General features: G+C 50.4%; 1 non-coding gene and 1 pseudogene across 1 annotated transcript; one reads left to right on the top strand and one right to left on the bottom strand.

Moving 5' to 3' along the window:
- The first annotated feature begins 1034 nt into the window (after window positions 1–1034).
- LOC100355975 (intraflagellar transport protein 20 homolog) lies at window positions 1035–8315 on the top strand (annotated as a pseudogene).
- Window positions 8316–13478: 5163 nt separating this feature from the next.
- LOC127485002 (U6 spliceosomal RNA) lies at window positions 13479–13585 on the bottom strand. The gene has a single exon (XR_007912210.2). It is a non-coding gene; the product is annotated as a U6 spliceosomal RNA (small nuclear RNA).
- Window positions 13586–15572: the final 1987 nt, after the last annotated feature.

The following is a 15572-nucleotide window of genomic DNA, read 5'->3' as shown; positions in this document are numbered from 1 at the left end:
CAATGTTCGCCAAAGACAGAAAGGAGTGTTTATAGCAGTTTGACTCATACGAGCTCCAAACAAAAAGTACTTGAATGCACATCCATCAAAGGATGGAGAAACTAACGCTAGTGCATTCAAATAATGGAAAACGAAAGAGCAAAGTGTTCGGAGCTAGGGCTCCTTAGATTGCTCAAGTTCCTGTGTGGTCCACGCCTTTTAGCAAAGAGCATGCTGGAACAGAGAGGCAGCCTTGGTAGTCAGAGATACTGTATACCTCCAGTAGGGTTTAAACTCAGAAATGTCCCCCCAACACCCAACCAGGAGATTGCTCTCATTCCAGGGTAATCTCTCTCCACAGAGAAGATGAGAGGCAGATGTGCCAGCAGCCTTATAAAAGTTTAGTCTTGGGGCCGACACTGTGGCATAGTGGGTAAAGCCCCAGCCTGCAGTGCCAGCATCCCATATGGGTGCAAGTTCCAGTCCAGGCTGCTCCACTTCCCATCCAGCTCTCTGCTGTGGTCTGGGAAAGCAGTAGAAGATGGCCCAAGTCCTTGGGTCCCTGCACTTGCATGGGAAACCTAGAAGGAGCTCCAGGCTCCTGGCTTCGGATCAGCCCAGCTCTGACCATTGCAGCCATTGGGGAGTGAACCAATGGAAAGAAAGACTTCCCTCTCTCTCTCTCTGCCTCTGCCTCTGAAACTCTGCCTTTCAAATAAAAAAGTAAATCTTCTGAGTCTCAGCTGCTGCACTTCCCATCCTGCTCCCTGCTAATGCGTCTTGGAGTGCAGCAGAAGGTGGCCCAAGTACTTAGGTCCCTGTGCCCACGGGGGAGACCTGGATGAAGTTCAAGGCTCCTGGCTTCTGCCTGGCCTAGCCCTGGCCAATGTAGCCATTTGGAGAGTGATGCAGCAATGCTTCTCCCTCTCTCTGTAACTCTTCCTTTCAAAGTAAATAAATATTAAAAAACAAAAAGTTTAGAGTCTCCTAATTTCAGGCTCCTCACTGCTGCCGCAACCTACAAGATGCACAGGAACCATCTGGCCTAGTGCGAAATGGGGCGTGAGGAATCCTTGCATCATATCGTCCTGGCTGATTTTGCTGTGAGTAATAAGTGGTATGTTCTTCTGGCCCATGGAACTTGTGTTTTATTTACATTAGTGAGGATACTTCAGAAAGTTCACAGAAAAGCAGAATTAAAAGATAACTCAGGGCAGGCATCTACCCTAGCAGTTAAGATCCCCACAGCCGACCTCGGAGTACCTGGGTTTGATAGGAGAACCAGAGATGCTCCAGTCCCTGTGATAAAATGGCATGGTGTTTGGGGCCGGTGCTGTGGCTGTGGCGTAGCGGGTGAAGCCGTCGCCTGCAGTGCCGGCATCTCATATGGGTGCAGGTTCAAGTCCCGGCTGCTCCACTTCCGATCCAGCTCTCTGCTATGGCCTGGGAAAGCAGCAGAAGATGGCTCAAATCCTTGGGCCTCTGCACCGATGTGGGAGACCCAGGAAAAGCTCCTGGCTTCGCATCGGTGTAGCTCCAGCCATTGAGGCCAGTTGGGGAGTGAACCAGCAGATGGAAGACCTCTCTCTCTCTCTCTCTGCCTCTCCTTCTCTCTCTGTGTAATTCTGAGTTTCAAATAAATAAATAAATCTTTTAAAAATGGCATGGTGCTTGCATAACACTTACACACTGTCCTAGAAATGCTCTGTGAATAGCTGTTATGCCATATTGTTTAGGGAATAATGATAAGAAAAAGCAAATCTGGGGCCAGCATTGTGGCACAGAGAGTTAAGCTGCAGCCTGTGACACTAGCCTCCCATACTGTGGTGCCGGTTCAAGTCCTGGCTCCACTTTCAGTCCAACTCCCTGCTAATGCACCTGAGAAAGCAACGGAAGATGGGCCACGTCCTTGGGCCCCATGTGGGGAACCCAGATGAAGCTGCTGGCTCCTGGCTTTGATCTGGCCCAGTCCTGGCCATTGCAATCATTTGGGTAGTGATAGAAGATCGAACTCTCTCTCTCTCTCTCTTTATCTCTCTCTCTCTGGTGTGTGTATCTGTGTAACTGTGCCTTTCAAATAAATGAATTAATCAATTTGAAGAATCTGTGCTTGGCCGGCACCGCGGCTCACTAGGCTAATCCTCCGCCTTGCGGCGCCGGCACCCCAGGTTCTAGTCCCGGTCGGGGCGCCGGATTCTGTCCCGGTTGCCCCTCTTCCAGGCCAGCTCTCTGCTGTGGCCCGGGAGTGCAGTGGAGGATGGCCCAAGTGCTTGGGCCCTGTACCCCATGGGAGACCAGGATAAGTACCTGGCTCCTGCCATCGGATCAGCGCGGTGTGCTGGCCGCAGCACGCCAGCCACAGCGGCCATTGGAGGGTGAACCAACGGCAAAAGGAAGACCTTTCTGTCTCTCTCTCTCACTGTCCACTCTGCCTGTCAAAAAAAAAAAAAAAAAAAAAAGAATCTGTGCTTGTTCAGTACAGAGCATTTTGGGGGGTACCTTTGACCCATGGTTGGTTGGATCTGTAGATGTTTAACGAACTTGTGGATGTGGATGGCCAGCTGCCCTCCAGCCAAAGACCACAGGGGAACAGACCAGTAATCTTTAAATTTTTTTAAAATAATATAAAGAAAAGAGCTTTCATGTTTTTCATAGATACAATATTTTTTAAGATTTATTTATTTATTTGAAAGTCAGAGTTACACAGAGAGAGGAGAGGGCGAAAGAGAGAGAGAGAGAGAGAGAGAGAGAGAGAGAGAGAGAGAGAGAGGTCTACCAAGGTTCACTCTCCAGATAGCCGCAACGGCCAGAGCTATGCTGATCTGAAGCCAGGAGCTTGTTCTGGTCTCCCACGTGGGTGCAGGGGCCCAAGCACTTGGACCATTTTCCACTGCTATCCCAGGCCATAGCAGAGAGCTGGATCGGAAGAGGAGCAGCCCAGACTAGAATCGGTGCCCATATGGGATGCCAGTGCTTCAGGCCAGGGTGTTAACCTGCTGCGCCACAGTGCCGACCCCTCATAGATACAATTCTAAGATAGCCATACTTGGCTGGCGCCGCGGCTCACTAGGCTAATCCTCCGACTGTGGCGCCGGCACCCTGGGTTCTTTTCTGGGTTGGGGCGCTGGTTCTGTCCCGGTTGTTCCTCTTCCAGTCCAGCGCTCTGCTGTGGCCAGGGAATGCAGTGGAGGATGGCCCAAGTGCTTGGGCCCTGCACCCGCATGGGAGACCAGGAGGGGGCGCCTGGCTCCTGGCTTCGGATCAGCGCAGCACGCCAGCCATAGCGGCCATTTGGGGGGTGAACCAATGGAAGGAAGACCTTTCTCTCTGTCTCTCAACTTTGCCTGTCAAAAAAAAAAAAAAAAAAAAAAGGTAGCCATACTTGCCTCATGTGCTCCCTTCCCCAAACCCCCCTCCTTATTTCCTTTCTTTTTATCCTTTAATTTTTGCAATAGCCTTTTTTTTTGTACTTCATATATGCAGTTTTAAGAGCATAGTGATACTTCCCACCATACACTCCCTCCCTCCCAGACCAGCAACTTAACAGAGTGGATGTATTAGCTCATTGCAGTGAGAGAAAATATGCACCATGGGGAACCACGGGCCATCTCACTTTAAAAGGCTGTCAAGCAGTGCGGCAGGTGGGAATTGGGGGGAGTTGACCTAATAGTTAAAACCTTGCGTGCCAAAATCCGAACATCTGGGTCAGCTCTGGCTCCTGACTCCAGCTCCCTGCTGAATGCAGGCCCTGAGAGGCAGAGGTGATGGCTCAAGTAGTTGCATTTCTGCCACCTGCCTGTAAGACCTTGATGGCATTCCTGGCTCCTGTGTGGAAGCAGAGCTAGTGCATGGGATCTCTCTCTCTCTCTCTTTCTCAAATAAAGAAATAAATATATAACTTTTTAAAAAAGATTTATTTATTTATTTGAAAGAGTTACAGAGAGAGAGAGAGAGAGAGAGAGAGAAAGTGTCGCTCCCCCTCTTCGTGGAGGAACGACACAGGACCCTGCGCTGTTCTTTCGTCTGCTCGGCCCTCCCCGGGTTTGCTGCTGGTTCTTCCCGGGTTGGCTACTATCCCTTCCACCTCCGTGGAAGGGCAGTTCCCCCTGGCCACATTCCCCACTTCCGCAGGGGAGCGGCACACCGCCGGCCGGCTCTCTCGGGGGCTGCACAGGTGTTCCTCCAGCTAGATGTTCCCCTTAGGTGTTCCTCGTGAATGCCGTCTCTCTCCTCCTTTATAGTCCTCCTCCGCCAATCCCAACTCGGCTGCCCACACGCCGAGTACGCTGCTCTCCTCCAATCAGGAGCAAGTCCTACAGTTTATTGGTTGAACTGGAGGCAGCTGTGCGGAAGCTGTTTACTTCTCTCCCAGCGCCATATTGTGGGAGAGCAGATGCATAGAATAAGTCTTAATTCCAGTAACTCAGTCTAGTCCGGGTTGCTCCCCACAGAAAGGTCTTCCATTCACTGGTTCACTCCCCAATTGGCTGCAACGACTGAAGCTATGCTGATCTGAAGCCAGGTGCTTCTTCCAGGTCTCCCACATGGGCACAGGGGCCCAAGCACTTGGGCCATTTTCCACTGCTTTCCCAGGCCACAGCAGAGAGCTGGATCGGAAGTGGAGCAACCAGGATTCGAACCAGTGTCCATATGGGATGTTGGCGCTGCAGGCAGCAGCTTTACCAGCAATGCCATAGTGCCAGCCCCTGTTTTTATCTTGATCTATCCCAGTCACAGAACAGTTTTGTCTGATGTTGATGTTGTATGGGATAGTTCACGTTCAGGAGCATAACAGGAGACCATAACGACCAAGTGTGTTAAGCCAGCTCCTCACAACACACAGGATCATGTGATGATGAATCAGGCCAGCTCAGCTCCTGAATGTCAGGGACTTCGTTTCTCTTTCTCATCCCTTTTGGTCAAGGTCAGTGTTGTGGTTAGCTTGCAAAGGTAGGATAGACCCCCCACACACACACACATACAAACACCAAATCTGGTTTGGATCTCATGTCTGATGATGCTACACACATACCAAGAAGGAACAAGTTTATTACATTGTGAGACGTTCTGCAGAGAGCATGGCTGGCTCCCAAGCTGATCTGGAAAGGTCTGGAGAGGCCAGGGAAAGAATTATTGTGGATGGGGGTCGGGCTGGAGTGGGGGGTCCCACAGTCAGACTGGAGCTTGGGTGCTCTGAACATTTTGCCAGTGTCAAACCAGGGAGCACCAAGGCTTTCTCATCAACATACCCAGGGGGTACATGGGAGAGGTGAAGCCTCAAAGCTGTCAGCAAACAACAAAAAATGGAGTCTGGGATGGGCATTTGGGGCAGTGATTAAGACAGCTTTGGGCCAGCGCTGCGGCTCACTAGGCTAATCCTCCGCCTTGCGGCGCCGGCACACCAGGTTCTAGTCCCGGTCGGGGCGCCGGATTCTGTCCCAGTTGCCCCTCTTCCAGGCCAGCTCTCTGCTGTGGCCAGGGAGTGCAGTGGAGGATGGCCCAAGTGCTTGGGCCCTGCACCCCATGGGAGACCAGGAGAAGCATCTGGCTCCTGCCATCGGATCAGCGCGGTGTGCCGGCCGCAGCGGCCATTGAGGGGTGAACCAATGGAAAAAGGAAGACCTTTCTCTCTGTCTTTCTCTCTCACTGTCCACTCTGCCTGTCCAAAAAAAAAAAAAAAGAAAAAAAAGAAAAAAAAAGAAGACAGAGCCGGCGCCGTGGCTCAATAGGCTAATCCTCCACCTTGCGGCGCCGGCACACCGGGTTCTAGTCCCGGTTGGGGCGCCGGATTCTGTCCCGGTTGCCCCTCTTCCAGGCCAGCTCTCTGCTATGGCCAGGGAGTGCAGTGGAGGATGGCCCAGGTGCTTGGGCCCTGCACCCCATGGGAGACCAGGAAAAAGCACCTGGCTCCTGGCTCCTGCCAGGATCAGCGCGGTGCGCCGGCTGCAGCGGCGGCCATTGGAGGGTGAACCAACGGCAAAGGAAGACCTTTCTCTCTCTGTCTCTCTCTCTCACTGTCCACTCTGCCTGTCAAAAAAAAAAAAAAAAAAAAAAAAAAAAAAAAAAAAGAAGACAGCTTTGGAGATCCAACCCTGTGACACAGCAGGTTAAGCCACTGTCTACAGTGCCAGCATCCGACACGGGCACCAGTTCAAGTCTTGAGTGCTCCACTTCTGATCCAGCTTCCAGCTGATGCACCTGGAAAAGCAGTGGAAGATGGCCCAAGTGCTTGGGCCCCTGCACCCACGTGGGAGACCCGGAAGAAGCTCCTGGCTTCAGCACAGTCCATCCTGGTTGCTGTAGCCATTTGGGTAGTGAACCAGCAGATAAATGGAAGATATTCTCTCTCTCTCTCTCTCAAATAAAATGAAATATATATAATATATATATAATAAATTTTTTTAAAAAAAGGAGTATGTTACAGTTAGACAAAGTCAGGCATTGGGACATGATTGGAAGCTATTCTGGCCTTCACCATTGCAGAGATTCTGCTGAATGACGGTAACTCAAAGAAAGCTGGAGTGGGAATGGTTTTGTGTTTTTCTAATAACAGCCATTCTAGGAGCTGGTACAGTGGCATATAGCAGCTTAAACTGCCGCCTGCACTGCCGGCATCCCTTATGGGTGCTGGTTCCAGCCCTGGCTGCTCCACTTCTGATCCAGCTCTCTGCTGTGGCTTGGGAAAGCAGTAGAAGATGGCCCAAGTGCTTGGGCCCCTGCACCCATGTGGGAGACCCAGAGGAGACTCCATGTGGGAGATCCTGGATCCTGGCTTTAGATTGGCCCAGTTCTAACTGTTGTAGCCATTTAGGGAATGAGCCAGTGGATGGGAGATTTCTCTCTCTCTCTCTCTCTCTCTCTCTCTCTCTCTCTCTCTTTCACTGTGCCTTTAAAATAAATAAAATAAATCTTTAAAAAACCAACCATTCTAACTGGATGAGTTGATATGTTAACTGTAGTTTTGATTTGCATTTCCATGGTGGTCAATAATGTTGAGTATTTTCAGGTAGTTGTTAGCCATTTGAATATCTTGTTTTGAGAAATGTCTGTTCAAATCATTTGCCCATTTTTAAAAAGATTTATGTATATATGTCTGTATTTGAAATGCAGAGTGACAGAGAAGTGGGAGGGAGAGGAAGAGAAAGAGAGAGAGAATCATGGATCTGCTGGCTCACTTTTCAAATGGCTGTTGATATCCAGGTCTGGGCCAGGCTGAACAGGCCGAAGCCAGGAGCCTGGAACTCCATTCAGCTCTCCCACATGGGTGGCAGGGGCCCAAGTGCTTCATCCACTGCTTTTCCAGGTGCATTAGTAGGCTGCTGGATGGGAAGCAGAGCAGCTGGGACTGGAATCGGTGCTTGATCCACTGCGCCACAACACCAGTCCCAGTCCCATTTGCCTGTTTTTAAATCAATTTTTTTTGTTGCTAAGTTGGTTGAGTTTCTTAGGCATTCTGCATTTATTTAAGGTTTATGTATTTTTTGAAAGTCAGAGTTACACAGAGGCAGAGAGAGAGAGAGAGAGAGAGAGAGAGGTCTTCCATCTGCTGGTTCACTCACTCTCCAATTGGCTGCAATGGCCAGAGCTGGGCCTATCTAAAGCCAGGATCCAGAAGCTTCTTCCAGGTCCCCTACATGGGTGCAGGGGCCCAAGGACTGGGGCCATCTTCTACTGCTTTCCCAGGCCATAGCAGTGAACTGGACCAGAAGTGGAGCAGCCGGGACTCAAACCAGCACCCATATGGGATGCCGGCACTGCAGGTGGCAGCTTTACCCACTACGCCACAGCGCCAGCCCTGATATTTTTGTTTTTTAAAAAATAGAGTTTTGTAGCCATGGCAGCAACTGAGGTGAGCCGACCAGGCCCTGGCTGCTGCCCATTCGAGAGAGGAGCTGCCTGTCAGCGTCACCCGGGCAGCAGTGCATCACCACTCCAGGTGGGCAACTGTGGCCAAGGATGTCCTGGGGGAAGCAGGGCTGCACTTTGATGAGCTGAACAGGCTGCGAGTGTTGGGCCCCAGAGGTCACGCAGCAGACCCTAGAGCTCAAGGAAGAGGGCAAAGACTTTGTGGACAAGATCGGCCAGTTCCGTTGACCAACTGGCAAAAGAAGAAGAAAATGAGACGCTGAAGGCCTTCGGTGCTGGGCGCTTGCTCAAATCTATAGCAAAGCAATGAGGAGCACAACAGCAGCAACTGCAGGCCCTCATAGCGGAGGAAATACAGCTGGAAAGGTATCGAGTTGAATGCGAAGCTTTGGGTAAAGCAGAAGCAGAGCAGAGTGAGTCTGTTGATCAGCTTATTGTTCAGAAATGAACTGAAAATTTCACTTTTATAGGAGGAAGGCAAGAAACAAACCCAAAACACCTTTATACCATTTATTTATTTATTTATTTTTGACAGGCAGAGTGGACAGTGAGAGAGAGAGACAGAGAGAAAGGTCTTCCTTTGCCGTTGGTTCACCCTCCAATGGCCGCCGCAGCCGGTGCACTATGGCTGGCGCACCGCGCTGATCCGATGGCAGGAGCCAGGAGCCAGGTGCTTTTCCTGGTCTCCCATGGGGTGCAGGGCCCAAGCACCTGGGCCATCCTCCACTGCACTCCCTGGCCACAGCAGAGAGCTGGCCTGGAAGAGGGGCGACCGGGACAGAATCCGGCGCCCCAACCGGGACTAGAACCTGGGGTGCCGGCGCCGCAAGGCGGAGGATTAGCCTAGTGAGCCGCGGCGCCGGCCACCTTTATACCATTTCAATCAGTGGACTAGGTCCCAGGAGACAGTGGCCCTGGAAGGCGGCATGTAGGGAGCTGGTTTTTAAATTCATAGAGATTTGGTAAGAAAAGCAATGAATTACTTTCAAATGGTTAAACAAGATTTATTTGAAAGGCAAAGTGGGGGCCGGCGCTTTGGCATAGTGGGTAAAGCTGCTGTGTACAGTGCTGGCATCCCATATGGACACTGCTCCACTTCCAATCCAGCTCTCTGCTGTGGCCTGGAAAAGCAGTAGAAGATGGCCCAAGTCCTTGGGCCCCTGCACCCACGTGGGAGACCTGGAAGAAGCTCCTGGCTCCTGGCTTCGGATCGGCGCAGCTCTGGCCACTGTGGCCAATTGGGGAGTAAAGCAGCGGATGGAAGTCTCTCTCTCTCTCTCTCTGCCTCTCCTTCTCTCTGTGTAACTCTGACTCTCAAATAAATAAATAAATATTTAAAAAGGCAGAGCACACACAGAGAGAGATCTTTCATCTGCTGGTACACTCCCCAAATGATCACAGCAGCCAGATCTGGTCCAGGCTGAAGCCAAGAGCACAGAGCTCCATGTAGGTCTGCCACATGGGTGACAGGGAATCAAGCACTTGGGCCGCCTTCCACTTTTTCCCAGGCTCATTTAACAGGGAGCTGGATGGGAAGTGAAACAGCTGAGGCTTCAACCAGTGCCCCTTTGGGATGCTGGCTTAACCTACTACATCCACAGTTAATGGCCCTCAGTTTTTGCTTTTGTTGTCTGTTCTCTTAGGATTCTATTAAAAAAAAACTTTTTTTTTTTTTTTTGGACAGGCAGATTTAGACAGAGAGAGAGAGAGAGGCAGAGAGAAAGGTCTTCCTTTCCATTGGTTCACCCCTAAAATGGCTGCCACGGCCTGCAGGCTGCGCCGATCTGAAGCCAGGAGCCAGGCGCTTCTCCTGGTCTCCCATGCGGGTGCAGGGCCCAAGCACTTGGGCCATCCTCCACTGCCTTCCCAGGCCACAGCAGAGAGATGGACTGGAAGAGGAACAACTGGGACAGAATCTGGCACCCCGACCGGGACTAGAACCCAGAGTGCTGGCACTGCAGGCGGAGGATTAGCCAAGTGAGCGCTGGCCTGTTTTTTTTTAGATTTATTTATTTACTTGGAAGGCAGTTACAAAGACAGATGGGTCTTCCATCTGCTGGTTCATGCCCTAACTGGCTGCAATGGCCAGAGCTGGGCCAGGTGGAACTCCATCCGGGTCCCCTATGTGCATGGCAGTGACCCAAGTACTTAGAATGCCATCTGCTGCCTTCCCAGGTGCATTAGTAGGGAGTTGGATCTGAAGTGGAACAGCCAGGAGTCAAACTGGTGCTCTGATATGGGATGCCAGTGTCACAGGCTCTGTACTGTGCTGGCCCCTATAAAAAAATCTTCCTCCTAGATCAGTGTCCTGAAGTGTTTCCCACGTTTTCTTCTAGTATTGTCATAGTTTCAGGCTAATACTGGTGAGGATGTGGAGACAGGGGAACTCTCATAGACTGTTGGAGATGGCGGTTATGAATCAGTCCAGCCACTATGGTGAACACTATGGAGGCTATCAAAAAGCTAGAAATAGAACTATGCTATGAGCCAGCAATTCCACTACTAGACAGATGTCCAAAGGAATTAGAATCAGTCTGTCCAAGAAGCATCTGCACTTTCGTGTTTAGTGCAGCACTATTCACAACATCAAGATATGGAATCAACTCAGCTATCTGTTTCATAGGGACTCCAAGGACTCCATGAAGGGGAGAAACATACATGACGTCTGCCTCCGGGAGCCCCAAGGGAGGAGGAGACAGGAGGAACTTAAACAATGCCTTCTTCCAACTTGTTGCATCTGCTGAAGAGACCCGATTGGGCCTTCTGCGAACTGCTGTACAAATGTCAGTTCCCTGATTGGTTCATGTAACATAGCTCATTAGCATACACCTCAACCAATGCACCAGCCCATTTTGCTTGCTGCTCCTGTTGGTCACCACTTAAGACATCTGCTCCCCATGAAAGAAACAGATGAGCTTTGTCCTGGGGTGATGAGTGATAGAGGTTTCCTAGCATGCTTTGTGCCCAACTAGGATAGGTAGACCTCAGGCTAACTATTGTGTATTCCCAGCAATTGTTAGAGACATTCAGAGATTTCAAACCCTCACTCTGCTGTGGGCTGTGTTTCCCTAAGGACATCCAGAAATCTCCCCAAATGAGGCAAGCATGGGTACCTCGGAAACACTCCAGTAGGGACAGCTAATTCTCTCTTTGTGTGGGCTGCAGTTCCCATAGTGCCTGTCACACAGTTGGAAATGGTGGCCGCAAACTTGTCTCTGAGTTTAGCAGATGTCACCAATGACACGATTTCGGGAGCAGGCAACAATAAAGCCGCTACCTGTGATGCCTGCATCCCATACTGGGCGCTGGTTTAAGTCCTGGCTGCTCCAATTCTGATCCAGCTCCCTGTTAATGCTCCTGGGAAAACAGCAGAGGATGGCCCAAGTACATGGGCCCCTGCACCCACATGGGAGATCCAGAAGAAGCTCTTGGCTCCTGCTTTGGCCTGGCCCAGCTCCGGCCATCGTGGCCATTAAGCGAGTGGACCAGTGGATGGAAGATCTCTGATCTCTCTCTCTCTCTTTCTCAAATAAATAAATCTTGTTTTTTTTAAATGAAGCAATTTCCCCTCTAGAAGCCCAACAAACCAGTTCAAATTTAGCTTCTTAGCCAGAGTTATCACAAACAATCACACAACCCTTGCTTGCCTCTGGCTAGCCGAGGGGGAATGCGGGCTTTCACAAACACTTCCTGCTGTAGTCAGTAGAACAGCTCCAGGTGAAGCTAAAATAAAAAGGCCCCTGGTTGTCTCCCCTGGGCTTTGGGACACATTTGCATTGCCTAGTTCGGAATCTGCTTCCTTGTGTTCCTAGGACCTCCATCAACTTGTTTTTGCTAAATTTGCCTGTCTTGCATTTGGCTGATGTTTCAAGCCCAGAGTTCTTTTTGTCTTTGTTTTGTTTTTATTTACTTGAAAGTCAGAGTTACACAGAGAGAGAAGAGGCAGAGAGAGAGAGAGAGACAGAGAAAGGTCTTTCATCCTCTGGTTCACTCCCCAGATGGCCGCAACAGGCAGAGCTGCGCCGATCTGAAGCCAGGAGCCAGGAGCTTCCTCCGGGTCTCCCATGGGGGTGCGGGGCCCAAGGACTTGGGCCATCTTCTACTGCTTTCCCGGGCCATAGTAGAGAGCTGGATCTGAAGTAGAGTAGCTGGGACTCGAACTGGTGCCCATACGGGATGCTGGTACTGCAGGCAGTGGCTTTACCGGCTACACCAGCAGCTCCCAGAGTTCTTCTTAAAGTTTTTTTATTTAAAAAAATAAATCTTATTTTATTTTAAATTTTAATGAATTAATATTTGAAAGACAAAGACAGAGAGAGAGAGGGAGAGAGGGAGAGAGGGAGAGAAAGGGACAGAGAGACTGAGAGAGACACAAATCTCCTACTGGCTTGTTCACTTCGGAAATGCCAACAGCAGCCAGGATCGGATCAGACAGAAGCTAGAAGTCTGGAACTCCATCGGGTCTCCCATGTCTGCGGCAGGGATCCGAGTACTTCTTTTTTTTTTATTTTTTTTTATTTTTTTTATTTTTGACAGGCAGAGTAGACAGTGAGAGAGAGAGACAGAGAGAAAGGTCTTCCTTTGCCGTTGGTTCACCCTCCAATGGCCGCCGCGGCCGGCGCACTGTGGCCGGCGCACCGCGCTGATCCGATGGCAGGAGCCAGGAGCCAGGTGCTTTTCCTGGTCTCCCATGGGGTGCAGGGCCCAAGCACCTGGGCCATCCTCCACTGCACTCCCTGGCCATAGCAGAGAGCTGGCCTGGAAGAGGGGCAACCGGGACAGAATCCGGCGCCCCAACCGGGACTAGAACCCGGTGTGCCGGCGCCGCAAGGTGGAGGATTAGCCTATTGAGCCACGGCGCCGGCTCTTTTTTTTTTTTTTTTTTAAGATTTATTTATTTACTTGAGGAAGGGGGAGGGGGAGGGGGAGGGGGGAGGGGGAGGGGGAGGGAGAGGTCTTCCATCTGCTGGTTCACTCCCCAATTGTCCAGGTCTCTCATGCGGGTGCAAGGGTCCAAGGACTTGGTCCATCTTCTCCTGGCCACAGCAGAGAGGCCATAGCAGAAAGCTGGATGGGAAGTGGAGCAGCCAAGACTCGAACTGGTGCCCATATGGGATGCTGGCACTGCAGGTGGTGGCTTTACCCACTACACCACAGCACCAGCCCCATGGGGTCCGAGTACTGGAGCCATCAGCTGCTGCCCACCCCTGTGCTCATTAGCAGGAATCTGGGATCAGGAGTGGAGCTGGAAATGAAATATGGGACGTGAGCATCCGAGGCAGTGTCTAAACTACCACACCAAATGTCTATCTGCTTTTTAAAAAGATTTTATTTATTTATTTGGAAGGCAGAGAGAGAGAGAGAGAGAGGGAAAAACATGAAGAGAAAGAGAGATCTTCCATCCGCTGCTTCATTCTTCAAATGCCCACAAAAGCCAGGGCTGGACTGGGCCAAGAGTCAGGAACTCCATCTGGGTCTTCCACACGAGTGGCAGGAACCCACATACGTGGGCCTGGACTTGAACAAGGCACTCTGGTACGGGATGCAGGCATCCTCAAGTGGTAGCTTAACCCACTGTGCCATGATGCAGCCCTCATACCATTTATAAGTGGATTTTTTGTTTATTTGTTAGTTTTTTTATGGAATGCTTCACGAATTTGCATGTCATCCTTATGCAGGGACCATGCTAATCTTCTCTGTATGGTTCCAATTTTAGTATATGAGCTGCCAAAGCAGGCGCTGTTTGTTTAAAAGTCAGAGAGAAACACAGAGCTGGGCACAAGCCAGGAGCCGGAAGCTCAGTCTAGGTCTCCGATATGTCTTCTTAAAGTTATTTAAAAAAAAAAAAAAAGAGAGAAATTTATTTATTTATTTGAAAGGCAGAGGTACAGAGAGGCAGAGGCAGAGAGAGAGAGAGAGGTCTTCCATCCACTGGTTCACTCCCCAGTTGGCCAAAACAGCCGGAGCTGCACTGATCCAAAGCCAGGAGCCAGGAGTTTCTTCTGGGTCCCCCACACAGGTATAGGGACCCAAGCACTTGGGCCATCCTCCACTGCTTTCCCAGGCCATGGCAGAGAGCTGGATCAGAAGTGGAGCAGCCAGGACTCGAACCGGCACCCATATGGAATGCTGGCACTACAGGTGGTGGCTTTACCCACTACGCCACAGCCCTGGCCCAAATTTGGTTTTGTGAAAAAGATTTAATTATTTATTTGACAGAGTTACGCACACACACACACACATATGGAAAGAGAGAGAGAGAGAGAGAGAGAGAGACACTCTTTCTGATTTGCTGGTTCACTCCCCAGGTGACCGCAACAGCTAGCACTGGACCAGCAGCCAACAGCTTCGTCCAGGTCTTGCATGTGGGTGGCAGAGGTCCAAACACTTGGGGCATCTTCCATTGCTTTTCCCAGGCCATTAACAGGGAGCTGGATCAGAAGTGGAGCAGCCAGGACATGAACACGTGCCCATATGGGATGCCAATGTCACAGGAGACAGTTTTACCTGCTTCGCCACAGTGCTGGTCCTGGAGACAAATCCTTTTGTAGACAGTTTTTGCTCCAGTGTTTATGCTTGATTTTGCCGTGATATGTTTATTTTTTTAAGATTTATTTATTTATTTGAAAGTCGAAGTTACAGAGAGGCAGAGGCAGAGAGAGAGAGAGGTCTTCCATGTGCTGGTTCACTCCCCAATTGGCTGCAACGGCCAGAGCTGCGCTAATCTGAACCCAGGAGCCAGGAGTTTCCTCCAGGTCTCCCATGCAGGTGCAGGGGTCCAAGGATTTGGTCCATCCTCCACTGCTTTCCCAGGCTACAGCAGAGATCTGGATCTGAAGTGGAGCAGCCGGGACTCGAACCAGTGCCCATATGGGATGCCGGCACTGCAGGCGGTGACTTCATCTGCTAGGCCACAGCACCAGCCCATATGCTTATTTTAAACACAAAAATATATAACTCACTTAAATATATTTATGAGTGCATATTTACTCTTGTAAATTAATCTAAAAAGCTAAATTTTCTTTTTGGTTTCTCAGTTTTCTTTTTTAAAATCTAAGTTTGGTAAGCTGAAGAGCTCCCAAAATAATTTTTTTGGAGAATTCTATTTTTTTATTTTTTTATTTTTATTTATTTTTTGACAGGCAGAGTGGACAGTGAGAGAGAGAGAGAGAGAGAGAGAGAAAGGTCTTCCTTTGCCATTGGTTCACTCTCCAATGGCCGCCGCGGCCGGCGCACCGCGCTGATCCGATGGCAGGAGCCAGGAGCCAGGTGCTTTTCCTGGTCTCCCATGGGGTGCAGGGCCCAAGCACCTGGGCCATCCTCCACTGCACTCCCTGGCCACAGCAGAGGGCTGGCCTGGAAGAGGGGCAACCAGGACAGAATCCGGCGCCCTGACCGGGACTAGAACCCGGTGTGCCGGCGCCGCTAGGCGGAGGATTAACCTAGTGAGCCGCGGCGCCGGCCTGGAGAATTCTAGATAAGCCTAATTACCCCTGTTATCACTCCTTTTATAAGGTGAAAAATATATCCTTGGATTAGCTAATAATCAATTCAATAAACTTCAACATAGTTAGGCATAAAAGGCATCTTACCAGTTTTATGATTAGGAATTTGGGAAAGACCAAACCACAAATAGTTGTTGGAGGAGATAAGATCTGTCTTAAGTGGGCGGGTGCCACGGCTCAACAGGCTAATCCTCTGCCTGCGGCGCCGGCACACCGGGTTCT

The sequence above is a fragment of the Oryctolagus cuniculus genome, chromosome X, assembly GCF_051225735.1.
Source record: "Oryctolagus cuniculus isolate XC-2025 breed Fujian yellow rabbit chromosome X, ASM5122573v1, whole genome shotgun sequence".
In the NCBI taxonomy this organism is placed as follows: domain Eukaryota; kingdom Metazoa; phylum Chordata; class Mammalia; order Lagomorpha; family Leporidae; genus Oryctolagus; species Oryctolagus cuniculus.
Note: the sequence above shows the minus strand (reverse complement) of the source record. Positions and strands in the feature narration are given on the sequence as shown.